The sequence below is a fragment of the Lepisosteus oculatus genome, chromosome 18 (genome assembly GCF_040954835.1).
Source record: "Lepisosteus oculatus isolate fLepOcu1 chromosome 18, fLepOcu1.hap2, whole genome shotgun sequence".
Lineage (NCBI taxonomy): Eukaryota > Metazoa > Chordata > Actinopteri > Semionotiformes > Lepisosteidae > Lepisosteus > Lepisosteus oculatus.
In genome coordinates, this window is record NC_090713.1 from 15,997,323 (window position 1) to 16,022,342 (window position 25,020).

Consider the following 25,020-nt stretch of genomic DNA (forward strand, 5'->3'; position numbering starts at 1 on the left):
TTTGTTGCAGCTTTGCTGCAAGATGTTAACAGTGAAAAAAGGTATTTAGAAATGAGTTATTTCAAGAAGAAAATGTTCAGAATAATTGCAAATCTAGCAGGATAGAGAAAGCACAGAAAACAGGCAGTTAGATTGATCAGATTAGTATGAAAAGTTATTTAGCAAAGGGAATGAGAAGAGTGACAAACTAGTATGCTTTAGATCTTTTTATCTGGACCAGGGAAAACTGATCATGTTTCTCTATAACAATAATAAAAAACTTTATTTGATATATCAACATTAAAGGTGGCATCTCAAAGCAATACAGTAGATGTAAAAACAGATAAAAGGACCACAGATTACAAAGTAAATACATATAAGAAAGACAAGCAGTTAGAGGTGCTACCAAAATTAGAAAATGAAGCAGATACAGACACTAAGTCTTCTGAAAAGAAAGGTTCTGAGGTTAGATTTAAATGCACTCAGGGTACGTGACTGATATCACTGGGAATACAAATTGAGAGCTCTGGGGTGCAGCTAGAGAAGACCCTGTCACCCACAGAATGTAGATGTTCTTGAGGACAGCTAGAAGACCAGAGTCAGACGGACAAAGGTGGGGAGTAGACAGATAATAAGCCATATACTGTAGGTACTGAATGAGGATGAGGATTTTGAAGTTGACTCGAAACCTGATAGGTAACCAATGCAAGGACTTGAAAACAGGTGTAATGCATCCCTGATAGGATTCTCGCTGTCATATTCTGAACATATTGAAGATTGCTCAGTGTGGATTTAATTTCCCCAGTGAACAGGATGTGCATTTATTAATTCTAGAAAAAAAAGCCTTTCTTGATTTCTCTAGTTCTTAGTTTCACTAGTTCCCTTTAAAATAAACTATTATGCCACAATGCAGAGTATTATATGGACAGTATTTACACATGATATTGTGATTTAAAGAAATGAACACAAGCAGCTTTTCGAGATTTAAGTGTTGGCTGAGTTATTGCAGGATAAAAAACTAGAGATGTTGGTAAGAAGATAATTTTGGGATAGCTGAGGAATACACTGATAACAAGAACACTTCCTAATGGGGTTAGGCATACTTTTGATGAAGATGATGAAGTTAACAGACTGTATGTTTACATAGATACTGAAATGAGGATTGTATTTTAGATTTTGTGTAGTTGCTAGCATTGAACTGTGTGTTGGATGCACATGAATTGAAGGAATGGGCAAACATCGCTGATGCGGATCCACAGAGCCAGCATATTAAGATATTTATAATTAGAGGCAATTTGTTTAAATAACTAGGTATGGATACTGATGTGCAAGATAGGTGGAAAGGCTGTTTCCTTAAGCCAGCACTATAAAATATTTTATTCTCAGTGAGATGCTGCCATTTCATAGTGGGTTTCTAACACTGAGTATAGTTCAATCCACACAGTGCCTTTACTTCCATCCATTTCTAATCTCTTTATCCAGTACAGAGGATTAGGAGCCTATCCCAGTAAGCAACGGACACAAGGCAGAATACACCCTGGACATAGCGCCAGTCCATCACAGGACAGACAGACACAAACACACACACACCAGGGCCAGTTTTCCCATAAACCAATTAACTTACCAGTATGTTTTGGAGTGCGAGAGGGAGTCATATCACACATATGGAGAAAAAACATGTAACCCAGAGAGAACATGCAAACCCCACACACACAGGATGGCAGGAATTGAATCTAGGACCCCAGTGCTCCAAGATAGCAATGCTAACCACTTTGCCACCATTATAAATGGATGGATATCTTAGTTATCTTTCTAGTTCACAGGTTTGCATGCATAATTTAATTTTGAAAGGCGCTGAGACATCAGGTACTACTATTGTATTTATGAAAAAGAAACAAAACAAAAAGCATACTAACAACTGTGCCATCCTACTCTTTAGTTAATACAATTTATTATTTATAAACAGTTAACATTGTTAGCAAAATATTTTGAATTATATTTAATTAGTCAGATTTAATGTATATTTGAACAATGAAAATATATTTTTACAAGATGCGGGGGAAAGTGCAACAACTTATTACAGTGCTAAATTTAATATTGATTGCTAATAGTTTATGCTAACACCTAACTTTCTTAATTAGGTGCAATTAAAACAGTGAACTAAGTGATAATATACCATTCAGAAATACAATCGAGAATAGTTTTGTGGTGTTTGTATGGATGAAACGTTTCTAAAATGTATAACGTAACAAATTTAAAGACGATTAAATTCTGTAATCTTTCCACTTGTAATGTCATTAGACAGAACAAGAAGTTTCTGCTTTGTCTAAGGATGGTATCAAAAAGTAGTCTAGGTGGTGAGAAAGCTGTGCTTAATGATAATTAAGTGACTTAAAAGTAAAAAGAGATGGTTCATATTGCTTGATTAATTTTAAAAACTAAGTTATAAATGCAGACGCGATCGCTGCCATAAGCGCTCCAGGCAGCAGAACGTTCGTTCTGTACTGCTGCGCTCCGCGCCTCCTCCCTCTCTCGGTGCCGCGCCCCTCTCTGACGGAGCGCAGTGGGCGGTACGCTATTTTCAGAGCCTCTGATTGGGAAAAAAAGACCTGCTGATGAGTTTCACACAACAGGAAGAGAAAAGAATGGGATTTTTTCTCTTCGAAACGTGTGCTGTCTTTATGAAATTCGTGTATTTTAAACGTTTAATTAAGAAGTAAAAACCTTACAGCGTACACAGAGATTCTGAGCTGATCACGAGGAAGAAAAATCACCCATTTTTCGCGCATAAAAAGTGGTTTTTAACTCTCGTAACCCATTTTTATAGGTTTTAAAGTCGTGCAATGTCTAAGTTAAGCAGGAACACATCATTATATCTCATTTTTTATTTCTTTTTAAAAAAAAATAAAAATCGTTTGCCCAGCCTACTTACAGGAGTGCGCATGAGGTTTCCAGGTAACCCGCAATCTGCTCTTTAATTTGTTGCGGTGTACTGACTGTGAGGCCATCCTGGTGCTCAAAGCAGACAGACATTTTCCTTCTACACTGACTACTCTTAAGACAGCACTATGAGGCATGAAGCTCTCTCACGGGTGTGGGATAGATTCCAACATAAGAATGAAAAACTCTTATTTACCCATCTTCTCTCCGAGTGGTATATTGGGGAAAAGTTGTTCTTTATGTTTGGTGCTGAAGTTGAATCATTTCTGTCTTGTGTGTTAAATTCATGTGTTAAAAATATGTTAAAATTGTGTAACATTCATGCTGCTTAAGAACATGAGATTGAATATTAAATTTGTTTTTCCATCTAGGGTTAAGACATTCTCCATAATAGAGTTGTATTTTTTGCTTCTAAGTCCCTATTTCAATAATAAAAAGTAATGAAGTCCCTTATTAAAATTGTTGATAAATGTAACAGGCTTTCAGGTTATATGGTTAATTGTGGAAAATCAGCTCTTCTTCCTTTGAATAATAATTCTGGAGATGTTATATTACTGTTTTTGAATATATCTTATTTAGTGGCATAGGTACTAACCTTTCTCTAAAAAAGACCCTCTTTCTCTAAGAAAAGTGTAATTTTCTTTACATCTTGTAATGACTCAATCAATCAATCAAGGTTTATATATCAATGCACGAACAGTACAGCGTACAGTGGTGTTGTCAGCAATGAAATGCTTAATCCATGAGCTCTTTAAGAGGCTTAGAAGAGTAGAAAGACAGACATTTATAGGGATTAGGTTAAGATTAGAATACAATAATTATACTCTCACCACCTGTGGTCGGATCATCTGAAGGTCCAGGATCCAATTGCAGAGAGGGGAGCTTAGTCCTAGGCCCCGGAGTTTGGTGATAAGCCTTGAGGGTATGATGGTGTTGAATGCTGAGCTGTAGTCAACAAACAGCATTCTCACATTTGTTCCTTTCTTATCTACTGTAGGTGTAGAGGCAGTATGTAGAGCAGTTGATCTGTTCTGTCGGTATGCAAATTGCAGTGGGTCCAAGGTGTCAGGCAGTAAGGAGGTGATGTGTGCTTTGATCAGCTGCTTGAAGCATTTCATGATGATTGATGTGAGTGCAACAGGGCAGTAGTCAATTAGGCAGTTGACTCTGGTTTTCCTGGAGATCGGGATGATGGTAGTTTTCTTGAAGCAAGAGGGGACTGTGCTTTGAGTCAGGGGAAGGTCAGGTAAAGAGTGATGTGAGTGATGGATGAAAGTAATATAACCAGTCAGCCAGGCTCTTTGAAGACTTAAGTTTAAGTTTGTTATTTCTGTAAAATAAGAAACAGAACTTGCTTTTTAAAATCTAGTACTACCCAGGGCAGCAGCTTTCTACGCGTAAGCAAGGAGGACCTACGCTGTGAGGAGCAAAAAAGATCATGGTGTGGGAGAAGGAGACATCTGTGTGCTTGATTAATAGTTATCTGTTAATGACATTTGGCTTATCTTGGCAAACCAAAAGACCTTTGGTATTTAATTTGTGCAAAAATCTGAGACTTTTGGACTCTGTGAGATGAAGGCCCTGTGTGAGATGGTAGATAATCCTGTGTGACATTAATGCTTCATGTTTTTGAAACCAGTAAGCAGCTCAGCTGCCAGTGTTATTATGAGGGACCATTGAGGAAAGTTAGTTAGAGGAGGAGGGTCCACACTGCATTATAATGATCCTTACATGTCCTGGACATGTCATCTATGATTTGTGATTTCATTATACATCATATGATGGCAGTATTTGTTGTGGTAATACACTGGATATTTAAAATCCATGTTTTTTAATCAGTCTCACAATTTACTGTTCCAATTTGTAACTGTTACAGTTCATTAATAACCTGCACATCACTATATTAATTATTTATTCATCCATGTACTATCTTCTTTAATACCCCAGGGAACAGGGAACCTTCTGAGATATTTATATAAAACAGGTGGCTTCCTTTCCAATTCCAGACAGTGTTATATTAGGCCAGATTTGTTTTTTATTGGATCTTATTTAGAGGAACACTTAGATGTGTGAGTAAACATCATCATTGTGTTTTCTAGAATTCAGTTATTTATTTATACTTATTTATTTATACAGTTTTAAACTGATGACCTCTGAATGAATTGCTGCATTCTTTATTGGTGATGTTTTTTTCTGTTTTTGTAGTATTGTTCGGTTGGAGCCTTCTGTAAAACATATAGTATTTTGCACAAGGGATAATAAACCTTCAATGGAATTGAAAGGTGTGGCTCTGTCATTTTTAACCCACCTGTAACAGCCACACTGCTGCATGTCAGAGGAAGAAAGAAGCTACAGTTCAAACCCTATTTTTCCATATCATATTTCAGCACTTCAAAACACTTTATACTAATATAAAATCACTAATATTTCGCCATTTCGTTATTCAATACTGATGAGGAAGCTCATTTCATTTCACATCACTGCTGTACAAACAGGTTAGATTCTCAGACATGTCCTAGTCCAGTTTGTTTTGTGAAGATCTTGCTACACTGGGAAGATCCCTTTAACTGTGTGTCAGAGCAAAAACAAGCAGAACAGGTTCCACCTGTTTTGACAATCCAGGCAGTCTCTCTCTCTCCAGCAGCTTGTTATTTCTGCTCTTTTCAGTATTTAAATTATTTACTTATGTTCTGAACTTGAACACCAGAAGCTGGTGCTGAGTTGGATTATTGAAGCTGTTGCAGCTATTGGACTTTGTGGTTCTGGTGAGTAACTTGGCCTGAAGATTGAACTTACTTTCACAAAGGCCTGGGATATGTTTCGTACTACAGAACTGAAACTGAAACGAGAAAGGTGTGTTTTAATAGCACAAAGATGGTAAATGTTTTTAAATAGTTTTAAAAAGTAAAATAATTAGCTGCTGTGTTTTCAGCTGGACTCTATAGAAGTTAAGATTCCTCAGTTATGCATCAAAGAGACCTGTGCTCCCCTTCTCCTTCAGCTGCAGGTTATTTTTATAACACACAGTGTTGATTTTACAAAAACAGTTTCCTTTATTCAATGTTGAATATTGCTTTGAGCTGAATCAAACTGTTTCTTTTTCTAATAATATTTTTATTTAAAGCTCATTTAACCCAATTAAGAATTAAAGTAAAAAAATTCTTTCAGATTCTTATTATTTAATAAAATATGATTTTCTTATTTTAATTCTATAAAATACACCAAATAGAGTAAATTAAGGAAAATATATATATATATAACAGTTAAATATTCACAATACTGTATTTCACTGCATTTTAAAAACATGATGAGATTTTAGTACGTGGTTCTCCAACAATCTGAAAAGAAAGCTTGTGTTCCCGTTCAGTCACATTCCTGAGAGTTCCTGGAACAAGATAACATGAATCAGAGGATGGTGCAGTATTCAAATTGCTCTAGTTAACACTTAGATTTGATAAGAATCCTGTAACATACTAAAGAGCTGGTACTGTAAGAAACTGTATGTAGGCTGTAATGTATGTACTCTATTATCTACAATATAATGAATCATAGTATGAATATGAATTAACCCTAGTCCAATTCCAGAGCTACAGGAGAGGGTAATTTCATTTACCTCCATTTTCTGGCATTTATGCATACAGTCCTTAATAGTTCTGTTGGTGGTGATGTAGGTGTAAGACTGTAGCTACTCATCCTAACATCTTGTGTGTTGCATCTGTTGGACAGGTGCAGAGTTTAGAAGACAGAGAGATGGTAAAGACCAGGACTGTCCCAAAGAGAGCAGTGGGACCTCTTAGTAATTTATACAGAAGACAACATACTTCAAGGGTTTTCTTCTGTTATGTATGACATATAGTGCCTTGCAGAAATATTCAAATTCTTGCAGAGTTTTCATGTTTTGCTGATTTAAAGCTGTTATAGGGTGGCAAACACCATTCAGTTGCAAGGCAGGATACACCCTGGAAAGAACGCCAGTTAATTGCAGAGCAAACACACAAATACAAACACACACTCACACTCACACCAGGCAGCAATGTTAATCACTGCACCACAATGCCACTTAAATAGTGATTACTGTAATATTTGTAAATTATTCACAGAGCTAACTCTCACCTGGAGAAGACGGGGAGCATTGCGAAAAGTTATGTTCTTTGATTTCTCCAGTGCCTTTAACACCATTCATCCCCCATTAATGAGAGATAAGCTAAGGGCGCAGGTGGACACTCCCTTGGTGTCCTGGATTATCTTAACTATCTCCAGCTAAACACCAGCAAGACTAAAGAAATGGTGATGGGCTTTCAGAGGAATAAGTCTCCGCTGAACCCTCTTTCCATCCATCTATGGACAGCATGTTGTACTCATGTACTTTTTGGACACTGCATTAATATACTGTTTATACTGTGTTACTTTCAATCTGTATATACCTATGTGCATTTTGCACATATTTTATTGTTTTACAGTGACTCTTAGCATATTTTGCACACACCTAACTTTTGTATTGCTGTACTTATTTTAATTTATAGTCTATTCTTGTATCTATCTAAATTACACAATCTACTCCACACATCAATGCAAGAAAAAAACAAAGATGTAAATAGATAATTAATATAAAAGAAAGGTGGGAGTCCTGATTGGATAAGTATTCAAATAGTTTTCTGAGCTGAGAGTGTACCAGAGGGTGCTGCTAAGACAGTCCCAGGGTAATTGGGGTAATTGGCCGCACCCAGAGACACCAGCTTCCTATAAAAGCACATAGTGTGGCATCAGATTTTACATGACCTTCACAGTCACTTGAGACAGTGTGTTTGTAATATCAAATGGTAAGAGCCTTTAGGAACAATTCATATATGCTATGAAATACTCTTGTGGGAGTGAATGTAAATTATCCTTGGTCTTTTCCATGTTGACTCGCCAGTAAGAAAGAAGATAGGAAAGACACATGTATGGCTAAATTAGAATACGTCTGGATTCACCCAGGTGCTGAACTTCCACTGTTACTAGAATCTCACAAGGAGTGGTTCTCTGGGACATTTAATGTCCCCTATTCAGGTTTGGTTTATGTACAGATCTTCTGGCTATGCTACCATCAAGATGTGGATGTGTTACATTGTGAGATATTGTTACAAAACTGGTGAAAATCAGGAATTGACTGAGTGGTTTAGTCATTCACTGAAATAATTATTCATAAACCCAGACTAGTAAGTGATTTTCTAGCAATATACCTGAGCGGCTGGTCTAATTAGAAGCATGTGAACTCTTTATTCTATGGCATTGCTTTGTTGAGAAAAGTAATAATCCAGGCACACTTGGTTAAAACAAATATTTATTATAATCACAAAACACAAGCTTCACTACACAAAACAAACAACACACAAAGTTACTTTACTGTATGTACACTATTTACAAACAAGGCATTTCTGAAGGCCTAACATTCTGGTCACCCAGAAAACCCCAGACTGTTACTATGCATTAATGCCTACAGTGGCCACATAGGAGATAAGCTGCCTTCTAACTAAATACTGTACCATGCAACCTGCAGTTAGATCTCTCTCTCTCTCTCTCTCTCTCTCTTTCTCTCTGCACCCTGAGTGCCACAAATTAAATGGGAGCCTATATCCCTATCCATAAAATGCACCCTAATCAGGAAAGAACTGAGGTCTCTTTTACTCGGGGAACCCAAGTTCCCTAAAACACAGAATAGCATTCCCTCTCTAAAAAGGCTCAAATGATGTTGAAACAGACTTGTACAGTAACTCTGAGGAATGTACTCTCTGATTCTCAGGTCACCTTTGGCCTAACTGACCTCCTCATGAGTGCCAGTTCCTTCATATCATTTCATAGTCTTGGCCACAGCAGTTACTGACTCTTGCAATTTGGCTTAAAGATTGATACTTCATTTCTTAAAGTACCTGTCTTTTTTCCATGTTTAACTGAGAAAAAGTTGCCATGTTCATTCAGGAATTACAAACTTTTGCCCATGCTCCCTATATTTATAGTAATCATGGACCCTTGCCTGTTTACCAATAATTGGTGACAAAAGGTAAATGAGGTAACATGCTAGTTAACTGTGAGAATATCTAACAAAGACAATTTAAACGTATTTTAGTGTTATAACACCATGTTATACACATTTCTGATTTTTAACTAACCTGGACTTCAGACTGAAATCTGCTTGCTTTGGCTGTTCATTTTATTGAAAATGAAACATTGACATTTTCAATGCAGTTCACTTAAGATAAGTACACATATCATATAATTTTAACTGTATATAACTTGGTTATAGACAAGTTAATACAGTTTAAAGCACAGATAATCATGAAAAATCTAGTTTCAAGCAAGTGTACTAAAACGTTTGACTGATACCGTATATTGCAAAATATTAATATATTTGGCTACATTGTTTACAAAATTATTATTAAAACAAATTATTGGTTTAAATGCAATTGTTTTTCTGTGGTGCTTTTAGGCTTCCTTAGTTACAGCCATGCTGGGAGTGGGTTGCAGACAGACATTGCTATGGGAACCAGGCTTTCTCGTAAGAGCTTGCTCGTCCACTGGCCCTGAGAGAATGTGCTCGGGCCGCCTCTCCATTCCACCTTCAGTCTATCAATCAGACAGCCAATCTAGTAATCAAACCCTGATTGATCGACCTATTTAAGGCTTAATTATCCAACAGACCATTGCAACATTGATGCTGAGTTCCCTAGAGCCATGTGATGATTAGGTGTGTTCTTGTTTCTCAAGCATTAGTTTATTACAGGGTTGATCTAGTGGAGATTCACTTTAAATTCTGCTCTGACAGCCCTTGACCCACTACCTCACTACCCTCAGTCCTGACAGTTCTCACACAGTCTCGGTAGCCTTTCTCTCTCCCTGATGGTCAGCCTGCCTGCCTGTTCATCTCTCATTACCAGCCGCCTTAGTCTCGCTGCCTCCTTGGCTCTCTGGAATCTTCTGGAAAGCCCTGCGCTTGGGTTTAAGCCTGTCAGCTTGCTACACTGCTGCTCAGCAGCACCTGCTGTATTTCGAATGTAAGTTGTAACGGAACAGTTCTTTCTGGACCCTATGCAGACTACACAATCCGAAATAGTGAGGAAACAGTGGGAAAAAAGTTATGCAGGAGTACGGGGATGAAAACGGGGGGGCGTGTCCAAAGTGCGCTGGTACACGGGGATGGTGTGGTCGAGGCAAACAATCGAAAAATAATCCAGACAGGGAATACAAATACAAAATACAAAAACAAGCTTGAGTCCATGCCAGGCGATCCATCCGAAACAGGAGATTAAAATCAGGAACCAAGTCGGAACCAGCAAGGGGAACAGGAACAGGCATAGAAACTTAAAAACATAATGGAGCCAGGCGCAACCAGGTCCCGGGCTCACACAATATGGAAATCAGATGCAGAGCCCGGATTAACGTCAGTGCCTGGCTTTTAAGGGAAGTTGGAAGGAAGCTAGAACAATTAACAGGTGTGGGGAATAAGGCAAACGAGGAAGAGCCGGAGCGCCCTTAAGGAGGAGGGACTACAATCGTGACATAGGTGGTCTAAATGCCCAGATGGAAGATCTTAAATTCACTACAATTTGATGTAGATGTCTGAACATTGTAGCTGATGTGCACCCATAATTTTGCTGGCTACCTTTCCAGTCCTGCTAAATGTGTTTTTATTGCATATATTTAGGTTACTAAAGCAGGGTAACACAGTAACACAAAGCAAGTTCTGCAGAATAAAGTTGTTGTAGTGCACACAATAAAAGAGCAGAGTATTCATAGCAGAAACAGTTGGAGTTTGCTCTTCTTACTAATGGTATGTCAGGATTTTCCTCTCAAGATAGTCTATAATCAACAGTAAAACCAAGATTTTTGTAACTGCTGACAATTTCAATTTCTTTCTTCTCAATGACTGTTTCACAGTAGATAATTGCCTTCTATAATCAATAATCATGTATTTGGTTTTTGACACATTATGTTGAAGGAAAACATTTTTATGTCATTCACAAAATAATCTACCACAGGCTCATGATCAGTGTTTCAGTCTTGTAGAAGACTGACAATGACAGAGTCATCAGCAAATTAAATGATGTGTCTGTCCTCAAAAGGGCTTCTGCAGCTGTCTATATACAGAGTACACAGCCCAAAGGACATGCAATGGAAGAACACAACTGTTCTAATATGGCCAGCAGCCATAACACTCTGCAACTCACAACTGGCAACCTACTGAAGCTAAGCAGGTGTGAGCCTGGTCAGTACCTGGATGGGAAACCTCCTAGGAAAAACTAAGTTTGCTGCTAGAAGAGGTGTTAGTGGGGCCAGCAGGGGGTGTTCACCCTGAGGTCCATGTGGGTCCTAATGCCCCAGTATAGTGGACACTATACTGTAAACAGGTGCCGTCCTTTGGATGAGATGTAAAACCAAGGTCCTGACTTTCTTGGGTCATTAAAAATCCCAGGATGTTTCTCGAAAAGAGGGGCGTAATCCTGGCGTCCTGGCCAAATTTCCCATTGGCCCTTACCAATCATGGCCTCCTAATAATCCCTATCTATGAATTGGCTTCCTTACTTTGCTCTCCTCCCCACTGATAGCTGATGTGTGGTGAGTGTTCTGGCACACTATGGCTGTTGTCGCACCATCCAGGTGGATGCTGCACATTGGTGGAGGGGAGTCCCCATTACCTGTAAAGCGCTTTGAGTGGAGTGTCCAAAAAAGTGCTATATAAGTGTAAGCAATTATTATTATTAATATAAGACCATATAATCTTTCTCTTAGTGATCTGTTGGTCAAAAGGTGTACGATCAAACCTTATATAAATATTATTATAAATATTAAAGTCTGGATTAAAACTTAATAATTATCTCTCTGCTAACAGGTATGGTTGAATGGTGTTAATCATTGATGAGAAATCTCTAAATAAAAGCCTGTTTTTTTTTCGGACCTTCTACATCCGAATATAAGAGATTCAGTAATGGGAGGGTAGCATCTCCGACTCATCTTTTATCCCTGTGGACAAATTGCATGGGATCCAGTAGGAGCTTTACCTGGTGGAGAACATGCCTTCTCCACCAGGTAGATTGCATATCAATTTCTTTAAATGACTTCATAACTAAAGAGGTTCATCCACTGATCTGAAATCACTTAATTAGAACCACTGACTTAGGGGATTTGTGCTTTGCATAATGTATGATTGTTATGTGTTTCCAAATTTTGGGTTCTTTCTGCTAATTCAAAGATATTTTGAAAAAATTGTAGCATTCTGTGGCCACTCCCGAGTTACTTTATGGCCTGTACCGTTGCCTCATGACCTTGAGCCACAGCTACTTCTTTCCCCATGGCAAGCTATGGGAAACTGGGTACTTCCTTTTCTCTGTACCTGCAGTCTCCCTCCCCTTACCTCTCCCTGGTGAATTACAGCCCTCTGCCTTGTGAAGCTGTGAACCTGTCTCTACTCTGTCGTCATCCTCTCGATTTGCCAAAGTATGTTTTGAAAAATGTGAGGTGGTGTAGGAGGTAGGGAACTCAAGGGCTTAAACTGTTGTACAAAGTTCTTATCTGTAAGAATGAAGGAGTGAGATTTAAAGAGATTGCAGACACAAGGATTCCTGAGTGTACAAGTGTTAACCAAAGAAGTCAGAGGCCAGGTCAAAGAATTAGGAAGATTACACAAACCATGGCAATAAAGTCAGTACTCCAGATACAGTATAAGGTTCTCATTCGTTTAACTATTTTAAGCAATCTTAAACAAAAATTTGGTTAAACCTATATTCTGTGGCTATCAATCTGTGCTAACAGCAACAGGGAGGTAGTCTGCAGGATATTAATGGTTCCAAGTACTGTAATTTTTGTGGGTAAAAGCAACTCAGGCTTCCTCTAAATAACTGCAGGAAATAAAGATGAAGATTAATGTAATCTAATATCCAGGAAGATATGTTTTTCTACTGCAAATTGTAACATACAGCTCATTACATAACATAAGCTCTGTATTTCTTTAATGAATATACAAATTAAACTGTGTGCACACCAGTAAAAAGAGTATTAAATAGTTAACTGCAGTGACTGAAAAATGAGATGGTAAACATGAGTCACAATTTGAGTGACGGGAACAATCTTTCCTCCACATGCTTGAGAACTACACAGAGAAAAAAACAGTTACCCTAAAACACCTGACAACACATGTATTGTAAACACATTTTTCTACAGAGTGCAATAGTCTCACTTCCAAACTTAAACACAATCCATTAGAGTGCATTAAGTCTTCAACAAAGAGTGACCTTCTGACCACCAACTTCACACACTCCCATCAAAGACTGAATATCAACATAGAGCGACTGCTTTGCCTTCAGTTTCATACACCTCCCACCTCCCACAGTGTGTGCACTGTTCATCAGAGAATGTCCATCAGTCTTCTGCATCCCATAATGGACAGTGTGAACTCTTCAATAGAGACTGACAGTCAGACTATCAATTTAACACACCACACTGGAGAGTGTACACTCTTTCCACCTTGCCATTGATCGTGCCATCACTAATAGATAGTGAATGTCTGACCATCCTCAGTTCTCTATACTTGAAAAATTCCTAAAATGTGAACAAATCAGTTCAATTGAAAGATATTACATTGACATGGATTGGTGTGCTAGTAATCATGGTATTTAACCACTTCTTTTAAACTCCTTTAGCTCAGCCAGCTGGTTCCCTCTTGAATGACGCTGTCGGACCGGGTTCAATCCCCGGTGGTGTATAACAGTATACTGTATAGTACAGTTTTTTTTTAATTCCAAGTTACATTGTTGGCTAATTAATGGCTGCTGACATTTGGATTAAGACAAAATATGGATTTTCTCAATTCAGATGTAAACCTGAAAGAGACACATGTTCACAATAATCTATAATAGTGGACTATTTTTATGCATTCGGCTATATTAGAAACAGACAGAAAGTAATGCTCTGATCGCGCTTTGAACCACCTGGGTGCAGCTTAGTATACTAAAGTGCTCATTACCACTACAAGGACAATATAGGTTTTTTTTTTTAAAGAAACAAAAATGTTTCAAAATGTTTCCAAAACATCCACTTGTAATACTGTAGCTGCTGAGTTACATGATTCCATATTCATGTAACTATCAAGTGATGTTAAATCACTACATTTATCTTTTAACAATAACAGCAAGTGGTGTTCTTACTACGTATTCTTAGAAAAGGATAAAACGTTATAACTTGGTAAGTCACCAAGTTAAAGACTTTGATGCATAAAATATTTATGCATAATTAAAATATTTATGATGAAGTTGGAAGGTTGTGTATTTTTGTCCAACTGAGCAATCTTGCTTTAATAAAATATACCCAGTTTTTAATGTTTATCATGCTGTAATACACAGTTTAAAATTATTAAAAGTCTAAACAGTATACAACTTAAATTTTTAATTGTAAAACGATTGTCCCTCAGCAGTGACCAGGATTCAAAGGCGGGCATTTTCTGGCGACAGCTCAAATGCTATACATACAGGACGTTAAGCTTTATTAGTTCCACCTGGTGGTTTTACAAGGTACCATTATCCTATTTTAAAAAAATGTGTTGTGGTATGAGGCGGTATGTTGTGCAACGTCCACCACGTTTTAACGCAGCGTACCTCGCTCATTTTGAATGGCTGGATCTGTATACCGTACGTGCCAGACCCATGGAACAGTAACTCCATGTTTGACTGCTAGGAAATAATGTATTTTTAGAAATTAATGAATGATAACCCACTATTATAATTTTTGTGTTTTCCACCACTCACTGTACTGTGATGAGAAAAAATGAATTTGTTTAAGGAATATAGATGGCATATCTAAATCTAAAGAAAAACAAACTTTCCTACATCATATCCATATGTTGTGATGTGAGGGTTTGATTTTACTGAAACAATTAGACATTGAAGAATATTTATATGGCTACAATTGGCCCAACAGAAAACACAAAAAGTAATGTCAGCACATGGTTCAAAGTATACATTATACAATTAAATTACTATCAGAACAAAACATGCATAGTAAGTCAACAACAGTAATGATATATACTGTATGTGAATCAATCTGCCTTGAGACTAATGGCTGCTCGTTCACTCAGGCATTACAGATATATTAACAACACCAGGGTTACGTACACACTTGACTATAACATTTAATATGGTCTAATTTTTCAACTAAATCTCATATAATTAATGATCATTCATGTGAGAAATTATATTAGATTCATTAGTCTCAAAAAAACTAATCAACATTGATATAATTGAAATAAATTACTAAATAGTTACTGTCTTGCTCTTGTGAAATGTGATTGGACTTATAGTCTAACTCTCCAGGTTTATATTGTGAACATTGAATTTATACTCATCCAAGCCACTACTGGTGGGGCTGGTCTGTGGATTTCAAAGTCCAGTGCAGAGAGAGAAATCACTGAGTGTGTTTGTCAAAGGGGCGTCAGATGTTGGTGTTGGCAGGATTGTTTGTGTTGAGAAAGAAAGTGAATGCAGCTTAAGCCTTGTGCTGGAAGCAGAAGTTGAAGAAGGAATTCCTCACAATAAGCATTTGGTGTTACAATGAGGCACAGAGTTTTTGGCACCTCATCACTGGAGCTGTCAAGATTGGGCCTAGTTTATGACGATTCTGCTGCTTGTAGGAGAGGCCCTTGCAGATGCACCCTTAATGCTTGCATCATTGAAGCTTGGCTGGGCTCTGGGTTATTGTTTATTCACGGCAACAGTAAGATTATTAGAATTTATCACCATTTTGAAAAAGTATTTTGACTCTTGGACAGCTTTCACATTTTCTTGCTTGCTGTCAGATCTTAATTAAAAATTGAAGTTGTAATAAGAAAAAACAACCTACTAAATATTTAAAAGCAAAAAAAAAGAAAGTTAATATATAATATGAAAGAAAAAGGGGAAAATCTTGATTAAGTATTCAAATTCTGTTTTGTTGCAATAACTTCTTGTTGGACTGGTTCAAACTGATATTTGAAATAAACATACTATTGGAACCAGCATTTCCACAATTTCTGCAAAAAAGACCACAGAAGAAATCAGTTAGCAGCATTTGGTCACAAAAGCAGATCATATTGTTTTCAACAATGGGATCAATCAAACCATTCACTCTGTCATGAATATATAAAGTGGCAAACATCATAACTATGAGGCAATATAAAATTATCTTGAGTTATGCGGTAGAAACCCCTCTCATTTTGTATTTTAAATTTCAGATTTTAATTAAAAAACGTATTTATTAACTTTACAGTTAAGTGTTTATTCTCCCACTTGTTGTGCCCCACAGAAGACCTCTGTAAGTGATGATTCTGGAACTTGTCTTTGTAGAAGAACAGGTGTCTTGAGCAAGACTAAAAGTTGTTAGTGACATTTTGAACAGGACTGTACCATTCTTAAATATCTGTAAATATCTGTAAATTAAATATCTTACAAACTTAAGCACAACGCTGTGATCATGTAATCATGTTAGTATGATGACACTTTCATACATTCAACACTATTGTTAAGAAAACTCACTATTCTTCCTCTTCTTGTTAGCATCATGGGTGTGACAACAGACTGGATAAGAAACTGGTCAGATTTCCATTTTCAGACTTCAGTCACTTAATTGTGTTATGATCTGGCTCCACTGTGCTGGTCTGTTGGCAGAACTGGTTCCACCTGCTTTAAATAATCATGGTGTTCGGTGTCCCCAGCTGCCTGTTATTTCTGTACTTTTATAATCTGCACATGATTTCCTTGTGCTTTGTTGTCTGGTATCGTGGGACTCAAAAAAGACTAGGAGTAGGTGCTCAATTTCTTCTTGTACTCCAAGTGTCAGGTGAGTAATTATGGATAAAAATTGATTGCTTTAAGATCAGAAGGTTCTGCTTAGAGAATAGAAACTGAATAGATGTGTTTTAACAATTTTAAGATGTAAATAGCACATTTTAAATAATACGTAAAATAAGAGATCTTAACTGCTATATCAGGAGTCAAATTACAGTCATCAGTTTTATCACTTTAACCTTAAATACAATTTAGCAGTTATTTTAAAAAAATTGGATAATCTTCCTGTTTCATGAGTAATCCCAGTGGGCAAAAGACGTATAATATACGTCTATTAAACGCATACCTTAGACGTCTAAATGTGGTCTGCAATTCGTCTAGAATGAAATTCTAATATACGTCTAAAGTTATACGTCAATTATACGTCTATGTTTAGACGTTCATTATACATAAATGGTTGGAGTTCTATTATACGGATAAATTTAGAGGACTATTATACATATATTGTTGGCGTTCCGGATAACTTTAGAGGTCTATTATACGGATAACTTTAGAGGACTATTATACGTATATGGTTAGAGGTCTATTATTCGGATAACTTTAGAGGTCTATTATACGTATATGGTTAGAGGTCTATTATACGGATTCATTAGAGGTCTATTATACGTATATGGGTAGAGATCTGTTATACGGATAACATTAGAGGTCTATTATACGTATATGGGTAGAGGTCTATTATACATCAAAGATAGGTTTTATAGGTGTAGAAACAAGTAAACCAAGCCAATGATTAGGTTTAGAAATGTATTCTGAAAATACACATTCACACCTGAAACATATGTATTTCAAATTATACATTGTATACAATCAATCAACAATCAACATATGGGCAATAATCATAAAAAACACAACTAGTCTTAAACTTCAGCTACAAATTCTGGTAACATGGCAATATACAGTATAGTAATGACAAACACAAACTAATTACATTAACACACTAACTCAAAACCACATTTTGATTCAAATATACATTTTAAAATGTACAACTTCTATATTTCCAAGAAAAAAAATATTACAATGGAAGTTAAGATGATTTTTGTCCACTATTTGCAAACCCTGTCTAATTGTCCTAACAGTTAGAACCAAAAACCTATTATTTTCAGTGTCCAGATCTCCTGGCCCCCTGCCTTGCATATGCATTCTTCAAGTAACACATTGTGTGCTCCTTTATTTCTTTTTCTGTTGATATAGGGTGGGACTTCAGCACCGCAGCTAGGAGAAAATTATATAATATTACTTCCCAAATAAATGATGATTAATATCTTCTTTAGTATAATCTAAAAAATGAACGGCTTACTAAGCTCAAAGCTGAAATAAATGTATAAAATTTGGCTTGCATCATAGCAGTTGAGCAATAAAGTCTGTCCTAATTAAAGAGTAACCAAAGTTTGAAAGTACAACATAGAATAAGAATAGAGAAACGGCAAAACGATTTTGTGTCATCTTCCCCATTCACACTATTTTTATGTGCCATTTTTTGCTTATTCACGTACTATTTTAATCAAAATAATATTAAGAAAGATCTGTATGTATTCAGATAGTATTATTATTGTTCATACTTACTCGTCAAAAGAGGATTGCTGAGATATTTGCGGATATACTTCTACGTTTGAAAAACGTGTCCAAAATGGTGACCAACGAATACTAGCAATGCATTGTGGTATATAACCGGAAAATATGCTGGGTTCAATATTTTCTCAACGTATGCGTTTATTAATGTTGTCGATATTATGGTTGAAATTTAACATTGATAATACATCGCGGCTATGTGCCCCCTGCTATGAGCTGATGTGCAATTTTAGCACATGTAGTTAGTAAGGATCGGTCACTGTTGTATGGTACAGATGCAGCCATTCAAAGTGCGCGGTACAGACACCGCGGTACAGATACCGCAGGTATGATGACACGCGATACCGCGGTGCGTGATTGGTTGACCAACAGGGGCACTCGTGGTCCGTTGGTCTGTCGTAGAAAGACTTACTGTAAACGTCTTTACTGTGCCCGTTGTAGATATTGAATTTTACCACTGAAGGGAAATCTTAGTAGCTGAGCATAAAAAGAATAGGAGCATACTGTAACGCGTGTGAAGGCCATAAACAATATTAATTTTGGAACGTAAACATACAGTATATAGGTGGTCTTATTACTTTAAAGAAAAAAATACACACCAGTATTCCATTTCTCCCTAAACATTGTAAGCTTCAAAGTCTTTAACTAACGTGATACCGGAGTCAACAAGCATACTTTTAGAATTTGATTAAAAGGGAATATAATATGGAATCGCGTATCTCAAGAAATTAATAACGGTATGATTATATCCGTGTACTGCGGCAGGGCTGTGTAGGGCTGTTTCGCCTTCCTGATCATGCGAGCTGTCTTGCAGCCTACTGGTCTAGGTGCGTGACTACCAACTGGCAGGTTGTGTGTTGTCGAATCCAGCTGGTGCTGGACTTTTCATTTTTATTTATTTATTTTTTAATCGCGTAACATAAACATATTACCGTATGCAAACTGTACTGTATACAGTATGTATATGTATATTTAATGTCTTAACTGTGCCCGTTTAATTGAATTAAAAAAAAATATTTAACACGAACATTAAGCTGTTTACATCTTCCGCCTGAGAACAGTCACCCGTTGCTACCCAACGCAGAATGGTGATTGGCTGACACTATCTGACACCCCTCTGATTGGAGAAAAAAGACGTGCTGGTTTGCTATACATACTGTACCAGGAAGAGGATTTCTTTCTATTCAAAACGTGTATTTTAAAAGTTTAAGAAGTAAAAACCTTACAGCGTACACAGATTTCTAAACTGATCAGGATCGTTATCTTTGTCTTATGCATAATAATGTTCACCGCTCTGTCCAGCAAATTAATAATAAACTTTATTTTATATAGCGTTTTAGCGTTTCTTTCTATTCAAAACGTGTATTTTAAAAGTTTAAGAAGTAAAAACCTTACAGCGTACACAGATTTCTAAACTGATCAGGATCGTTATCTTTGTCTTATGCATAATAATGTTCACCGCTCTGTCCAGCAAATTAATAATAAACTTTATTTTATATATAGCGTTTTAAACGAATAAGTAATTAGATTGCTCATAAACCTAATCACTTGCTATTTCTTTTTATTTAGGCTCAGATTTCAACTATAGATCGTATTATTAATAACCATAATAACAACCAACCAACAAAAACAACCATATAAACATAATGATGGTGCTGGACCTTCCAGTTTTATTTATTTATTTTTTAATCGCGTAACATAAACATATTACCGTATGCAAACTGTACTGTATACAATATGTATATGTATATTTAATGTCTTAACTGTGCCCGTTTAAGTATTGAATATTCATATCTAATTTTACCACTGAAGGGAAATCTTAACATAAACATACAGTATATGGCTGGTCTCGGTACTTTAAAGAACAAAATACACACCGGTATTCCATTTCTCCCTAAACATTGTAAGCTTCGAAGTCTTTTACTAACGTGATACCGGAGTCAACAAGCATACTTTTAGAATTTGATTAAAAGGGAATATAATATGGAATCGCGTATCTCAAGAAATTAACAACGATATAATTATATTCATGTTGCAAAAGAACTGCAACGGACATAAAAACTCCCTTGCATGGTTTCATTACGACCAGAATCGGTCTTGAGATATTTTTAACTTGATTTACAGTATTTGAGAGGTATGTCTTAACACCGATACTACAGTGCTTAAGTACTGCTCACGTATATGTTTCTAGGTTTATATTATGCATTTCATACGGTCAAATTACTTTTGAGCAATAAGAAGCGAGAAACGGTATGCGTTTTACTTTCGTTTTGTGCTGGGACCCGTGGATTGATTAGAGATATCAAGTACATACAAGTCATTTTTTAAATGTTGTAGTTCGTCTTGAAAAAATGTTACGAGTACATCATCTATCAACAATTACACAGGTTCTGTTTCCATATTGCGGATTTTGGTTACGTAATATTATTTTCTAGATTTCACGTTGTGAATATGATGGGATGTCTGATGGGATGTTTCTAAAAATCCATCCTCTGTAAAACGTCTTCTCTAGTTGTCCTGCATATGTATTCGCTAATGAAGCTGTGTGTTCTGAGCCTGGATCTCTACATTTCTGTATGAACCAGCTTAGAGGGCTAAAGATAGCTTGTGTTTAAATTGAGTGTAAGGCAATTTATGCTTCTAAAGTCATGGTCAGCATTTATTATTGTACTGTGCTGTAAACTTGTTCTGTGCCAAGTCACATTATTTTATAGCGTTTTTATAGCGTTATCAAATCCGGTGGCGCTGTGTGTTAGTTTCCTGACTCCCATGTCACATGGTCTGTGATTGAAACCTGTAAAACCGGTTTAATTCGTCACAGCCAGCACTCTTCAGGTGTGAGGGTCTTCTGCTCAGAATGAAACGCTAAAATGTTTGTGTATATTCTAATGGTAGTGGGGGCAGGGTGTGTGGGAACAGGTTTGTTCTTCACACCTGAAACAATGGGCTTTGACGTGCTAATGCGTTGGTTTAACAGTCCGGGTGTGGCAGGCTTCCAGTGTCAACTTGACTCGATTGGAAGACAATGAACGTATTTTAGCCCTAAATGAATTAATAGCAAACATGGTTTACATAAAATACATTTTTCCAAGAAAGTTTATAATAATATGATCTATAGTTGAAATCTGAGCCTACTTTAAAAATAAAGGAAAAGCATTTTCAGAGAGCAATCACGCTGTATTTATGTAGAAAAAGTGATTAGGTTTATGAGCAATCTAATTACCTATTCGCTTAAAACGCTATATAAAATAAAGTTTATTTAGAGATGAATGATCAGTGTCGCAATTTAAATAATGTGAGTCAGGAAACTAACACAGCGCCACCGGATTTAATAACGCAATAAAAACGCTATAAAATAATGTGACACAGTACAGCACAGTACAACAATACTGACCATGACTTTAGAAGCATAAATTACCTTACACTCAATTTAAACACAAGCTGTCTTTCTGTATGAACCTCTAAGCTGGTTCATACAGAAAATGTAGAAATGCATTAGCCTGATCATGATTAAAAAACACATAATTAAACACGCGTTTGCGATTTAAATCAGAACACGATTTAAATCAATATAAATGTTTATATTGTAATGCATACTGTCCAGCCTCCATTTCTCTATAAAAATTTACTGTTGCACACACACACACAATAGAAGCAGGAACCGCTGTCAGAAGGGAAGATATGTTCAAAATATCGCAAATATCGATCATGTTGCGATATTTTGAAATATAAAAGTCAATTGATTGTCCATAATATCGCTTACCTATTTTTTCGAAGAAATGTTTGTTAAAAGAAAAGTCCAGCACCAGCTGGATTCGAACACACAACCTGCCAGTTGATAGTCACGCACCTAGACCAGTAGGCTACAAGACAGCTCGCATGATCAGGCAGGCGAAACAGCCCTACACAGCCCTGCCGCAATACACGGATATAATCATACCGTTATTAAATTCTTTAGATACGCGATTCCATATTATATTCCCTTTTAATCAAATTCTAAAAGTATGCTTGTTGACTCCGGTATCACGTTAGTTAAAGACTTCGAAGCTTACAATGTTTAGGGAGAAATGGAATACCGGTGTGTATTTTTCCTTGTGATATTTTAAGCTCTAGTTGAATGATAGGTGTCGCATTTTAAATCATTTTCGTAGCTAGAAATTATGAAACGCCCTGTTAAAAGCAAGGAAGTTTTTATGCCCCGTTGAAGTAAAACAAAATGCCTGACAAAGTATGGCTTGGACAGATTCCAAGTGCTTGTACAAATGTGCTAAAGAAATTATACTTTGAGTATACAGCTTGTCCAAAGTCATCCATTATTAATACTATTAGTAATATCTTCAGTAAAGGCTTTGATGCATAAATATTTCTGATAAAGGTAGGTTGTGTACTTTTGTCCAACTGAGCAATCTTGCTTTCATAAAATATACCAACATTTTAATGACTGATGATTACCATGCTGTAATACACAGTTCAAAATTAAAGGCTCAAATGCTGTACATGAGAGGTTAAGCTCCCCCTGGCGACGCCGGATAGTTAGTCACGTGACACACATGAAATGCGTGATACCGCGTGATACTGTGACACGCCCACCGGGGTATGCCGCGAAATACCTCACCCATTTTGAATGGCTGCATCTGTATTATATATAATGACATTATGGAATAGGATGGGGACAGGCCTGGCATCACGGGGGGAGGGAGGAATGTCGCCCCTTCAGTTTTGGGCAAAAAGATTTACCTAACTTAATTTGCGCCCTAAAAAAATAGTTGTACAGTACTTTGTAAATGGTCAGACAACACTAAATGACACGAACAGTCACTCACTCTGTTTGATGGGCAGGAGGGCTATCCGTCGTTATTGAGTGTCAACATTACGATCCTGTTTGCTCAGGTGGACCGATTCCTTGCAGTAGTTTATCATTATAATTAAAATCGTTATATAACTAGGACTAGTTATAGCAGTCTGTGCTTTCTGTTGGTTTTACAACAATTTTTTCTTAATGATTCAGAACCTCCATAGAGCTGCAAAAATGAACGCTTATGGTACTTTTCGCTCCAGGCAATACAAACCACGAGAGTGATGAAAAATGTGAAACTGAACGTCACCTAATTAATTTATTATATTTACTTTATTTATTATACAGGTGTAAATTAATTACTGCGAATATAATTTACTTTGTACACTGTGCAGAGTGCCGTATACTCCTAGTTGCGGCACACACGATACATACAGTAAAAAGCCTCAGGCACTGTGTTAGATGTGTTTTCGACGTTATATATGCGTTTATTAAGGTCGTCGATTTTACGGTTGTAATTTGACGTTGATTATACGTCGAGGCGACGTATATATACGTATAGCCGTATTTTCGCCGTGAATATACGTGTATTCGATGAATCAATGCCCACTGGGATATGTCTTTACATATTTGAAAATGAAGACATTAATTTCTGATTGACTTCAGCAATCTTTAAAATGGTTTGTGTGTAAAACAGTTATTTTTCACATTTATACTTCATTCAATTCTAAAAAATTGAGACATATTTGGAAAGTAGCTTTTTCTGAAAAGAAAGGTTATGAGAAGAATCTACATGTAGTTTTCCTGTTCATATATTTTCTTGGGAGTTTCTGTATCTGGTATTCAAAATGCTCTTGACTCTAGCCTTCAGATGCTGAGTACAACATCTTTACTAGTTTAGTGATGTTGGAATTTAATTTGTTTTAACAATTACAAATACAAATACTGTATAGTGAATTCATTTTTAGAACAAAAAGATAGGTTTGCATTCATTTTTAAGCATCCAGATTTAAGGGAGAACTGCTGTCCCAATTTTTCAGACTGGTTTTTAAATCTCAGTAACAAAATAAGTTAATTGACAATTTAGTAAAAAAATGACAAATTTGAATTAAGTACAAAGTCGTGAAGTTTGTGAAAGTACTGCAAGTTGCCAAACCTCTGGTCTCGCCACAGGCGACGTTAAGCCACCCTTCCTGCTCACTTGTCACTGTAATGACTAATGTAATCCTATGTATGAGGAAATAAGTACAGGTTGTGCAGCAGACATGTTCCTTTACTGTTTATGTTCAGGTACAGAATTTGTCGGCAAAACCATCTCGAAGTTGAGAACATTATTCCTATTGGATCAAAAGAGATGGATTCACAAGCCTGCTTGTTTTCAATGTAATAGGGCCACTTCACATCACTGAATGTTTTGTTGCCTCATTCTGAATCGCAGAATATGGTACTGCACATGCCTGAAAATGTAGTCTATTTTGTGATGTGACATTGAACTTTTAGAAGTTACTGTATACATTTTTACTTTTATAATGGTTTGACATGCACTTATCAATGTTTATTCTTTCTAACCCCGAAATGTAAAAATAGTGTTGCAGGTCCCTTTGCAGGCGAGATATTTAACTCTAGGTTGTATTCTGTTTGGTACAGCAGGCAGGTTTATATCTTTTTTTGGTTAGACATTACATAGTGATTCATAATGTAACTTGGATGTTGTATGTTTGTGATTAGCCCACTAGATCAATATGGGTAATTATCCTGTTTTGTGTGTATTTTGAAAATAAACCACTATCAAAAAACTATATAGATGTGCAGTTCAGTATGTGAGAGTATGTCAGTGTTGTTCATTTCCAGTATGGTGTGTGAGACACTGAAACACTGTCACAACAGTAC

The 25,020-nt window shown here is 36.6% G+C and overlaps 1 protein-coding gene across 1 annotated transcript in view; it reads left to right on the forward strand.

Moving 5' to 3' along the window:
* The first annotated feature begins 5,532 nt into the window (after window positions 1-5,532).
* LOC102697920 (NACHT, LRR and PYD domains-containing protein 3-like) overlaps window positions 5,533-25,020 on the forward strand; it is a 158,442-nt gene continuing 138,954 nt past the window's right edge. Inside the window, exon 1 of the mRNA XM_069180090.1 lies at window positions 5,533-5,684. The gene's annotated coding sequence lies outside the window, so the exon portion shown is untranslated. The remainder of the gene's footprint in view (window positions 5,685-25,020) is intronic.